Here is a 3,668-nt window from a genome sequence, read left to right on the forward strand (position 1 = left end):
AAATCCTAATTTGGACAGATAGGAAGGATAAAGCTGAATACCTTCTATAAAACACAGTGAGAATGTTTTATCAAAGGAATAGAAAAAAATCAGACACGAAAAAGAATATTTAAGCAAGCAGGAAAAAAAGTATTAGTACCAGAGAAATTCAAACTGCCCTAAGAACCATGGACATAAAGTGATGTATAAAGAGAGACCAAAGGACCATGGGATGCATGAATCCTGCCCTTGTCTATGACCCTTAGTCTAGGATGAAGACAGCGATATGTTTAATGTCATCACAGCTGTAATTGAACAGCCACATTATCCACAGCGTTCAAACTTCACAATTGTCTGAGAATCTCTACAAATTAATATATTTACAATGCTAAAGCTCTCTATTGCTTTTTAATTCTCAAATGCCTTCTGGGCAGTTTATATGACAAATCCATAATTTTTGAGGCTAGTCCTGTTTGACATCAGCCCTCTGGGTCATGGAATTTATTTTAGTTTAATTCAGTTACAGCATTTACAGACTATATTTAAATCTCTAAATCCAGCAAATGGAAATATGCATGTTATGTCCCAGCTGAAGCAGTTTGATGTAAATTTTGGGGAAATTATTAGTGCCTTGAATTGTCTTCAAGAAATTGCCAAACTCTTGAGACTGGAAAAAAATGTTGGCAACAGGGCAACATTGTAGGATGTTATTTACCACCTACCTTCCTGGGACCTCTTCCAGAAAGACTCCTTTAGAAATAAAGACTTGTCAGTCTTGGGGCCCACTCAGTTCTTGACCTTTCTGCTTCAAGATTAGTAATGGTACTAATTAATATGCACCGCCTACATTTGAGCAACATACTGCTTTTGAGGAGTGCCAAACAAACATTCTTCTAGACACCAGTATACTGGGATCTGATACTCGGGGCATATTCAAACAGTGGTTCTGGATCCTACTTGACTTATCACTGAACCTAGATGATTCAGCAGTACATGCATGCAACTGATTCACCCACCTTCACAGCAGGACCAACCCGTAGTCATTCCCTCCCAGCCCTGAGAGTGCTGGTGGTTTTTTCTGAATTGGAAGTAGAATACAAGAAATCTAAAGGACAGATTCTGTTTTATAAAGAATACATTTGCCTGGCTTCTCTGAGCCTAAGGATACCATGAGTTTTTTAGAATAAGATTCTTTACCTTTTTCAGTTGTTGAAATACTTCCAGTGTCAGTGTAAGTCCCTCATCTTAATCACACAGCCTTTGAATGATCAGTTCCTAGTTGAGTGCAGATATTTCTCCCTTTAGGACCTGCCAGTGACACTGCCCTACTTTGGGACAGTGTCCATAAATGAGCCCAGCATAACCCAGCTGCAGAAAGACCTCTTGGAAAAAATTAGTCAGATTCAGTTTGATTTCCTCCGGTTCTTCCTTCAGCCATTCCCTTTGCAATTTAGTTTTAAGCTTCTACTTAATATGACATCAGTAACAGCTGTCGTTCTTGTCTTCCACAACTATAAGAGTGGGAGAGGAATGTAATCTTTTCTTTGCCCTAAGAAACATCTTTTTAACAATTTTATGCAGTTATGGTCAATATACTATGAAAACAAGAACTTAAGCAATAAATTTAAACATATTCTTCATTTTTTCTCTTTTTATTTAGAAATTGTATGCTCTCCTCCAGTAGTTCGCCATGGGAACTTTAGACCTGACAAAGGCAGCTACAGAGCGGGTGATACAATCACAATACAGTGTGATCTTGGATATCATTTTAAAGCATTGACTGGCAGAAACATAGCTGAATGTACCGGGAATGGCTGGGTGCCCGAGCCAGCTTGTGTCTGTAAGTAGCTCTCATGGATGAAGACACAAAATGTAGAGTTGTTAGAAGCATCTGAGAGAAAAAGAAGTCAAGAGCAAAACTCAAGGAGCAGTAGGCATGGGAGTCACTCATTTTTTTCCTTTGTGATGTAAAGCTTAATGTGATGGTTTAGAAAAATCACCTATAAAACAATGGTTTAATCAATATTTACATTATGTTTATTAACACAGGTATTATCTCTTACTGTATTTGTGAATTTGTTAAAATGTGCTATAGTCAGCTCACTTGTGCCCCACCCAAGGAGCATCTTAGTCAAGATAAGAGGACAACATGAGTGTTTAAGTACAAACTATAGGTAATGGTTGGAAGATGTCTTTCCTCTTAGCTGTCAGAGCTTTAGATTTTTACTTGGAGCTGTAAGTTGGCTTTATGAATATTCACATGTATTTCTATCTGTTATAACCTGTCAGATTACAAAACAAGGTATTCTTGATGGTTGGTGAGTTCTTTATTGTCTTAAACTTCCCATAACTACAATGATAGTTTTGTCCAGTAGGCACAGTATAAAAACGTTAATATATAATTTAGCAATTAATTTCACAATCTAGCACTCTTTGATCTTTGGTCATTGAAAATAAAAGAAAAACTTAGAACAGATTGTGAGAGAAACCCTGATGGAATCAGTCTTCTAAATGAACCTTTGGATAAGTTGATTTGAGCTGTTTCTGAAAAGTGCTCTGTTAATATCTGTATTAATGTTTTCTCTATATTAGTATGAGTTCCAAAATTCAGGTATCATTCTGAGACCACTTCATTCATTATTGAATGGTCTGTCCAGTGAGTGGTCTGCCCTGCCTCTGCAGGTAGGCTCTGGATCAGAGCATTTCAGGAGGAACCTAGATAAACTTGAATGAAAGCATCTGGGAATCTCCTCCTTCTATCCTTGACTTCTCCCTGAAAAAGGTCAGTTCTTTTGAGGAACCAAGAGAACAAAATTACAATTTTTAAATAAAATTTTAAATAAAAATGGGAAGAGTAAGGAAGAGCTTTTGGTGCAGGGTCCCAAAAGTTACAAATGGAAGTGGTGACAGGAGGCATCTGAATTTTAAGATTGTACAGGTCAGTTTCTATATCTGAGCCACATGTCTGGGCTCCCATCATGGTCAGTATAGTAAATTTAGTCAAGACCCTCTACAAGGACAATGTCATCTCACTGTAGAATAAATATTTACATTTTGTCTCATGAATCAGCCTTTGGAGTCCGCTGAGAATATTTCCTGGATTTCTGTTGATTGCAATGGAACTGGGGGAAATGGCAGAGCCAAAAGCACTGCCAAAGACACCAGAAGCACAGTGCAATTGTTCTCTCACTCCTGAGGGGTGTGACAGGGTGGGCAGTCCTGGTTCTGTCTGTTTCTGAAAACACCCAGACGATGAGGCTGAATCTGAATTAATTGTGTGCTGAGCTTTTTATCATGCATGTGTTGACATTGTTGCTCTTAAATTCTATTTCAAGCGAAACCGTGTGACTACCCAGTTATAGAAAACGGCAAGTTAAGTAACGCATATGAGTACAACAGACACTATTACTTTCCAATGAGATTTGGGCAGAGTTTTGACTACTACTGTTTCCAAGATTATTCAACCCCCACTGGAAATACCTGGGGTCGAAGTTCTTGTTCCGAAAGGGGCTGGTCTCCAGAGCCAAAATGCCTGAGTAAGTGCATTTCCAACATATGCTCAATTCTGTTATAATTATCAAAGGACTGTGCAGCTGAAATTGTTCTGCTGGAACACAGTTTCTTGGAGTCGGAGTGCTTTAGCTGACCCCTGGAACTGCACCCAGACTGTCATCCTCTCTGCAGAGCTC

At 38.6% G+C, this 3,668-nt stretch overlaps 1 long non-coding RNA gene across 1 annotated transcript; it reads left to right on the top strand.

Moving 5' to 3' along the window:
• Nucleotides 1–1,631: 1,631 nt before the first annotated feature.
• Nucleotides 1,632–3,515, top strand: LOC113941737. The gene is made up of 2 exons (XR_003525746.1): nt 1,632–1,819; nt 3,315–3,515. It is a non-coding gene; the product is annotated as an uncharacterized LOC113941737 (long non-coding RNA).
• Nucleotides 3,516–3,668: the final 153 nt, after the last annotated feature.

Source organism: Corapipo altera, unplaced genomic scaffold (genome assembly GCF_003945725.1).
Source record: "Corapipo altera isolate COAL_440 unplaced genomic scaffold, ASM394572v1 61861, whole genome shotgun sequence".
NCBI classification, from domain to species: Eukaryota; Metazoa; Chordata; class Aves; order Passeriformes; family Pipridae; genus Corapipo; species Corapipo altera.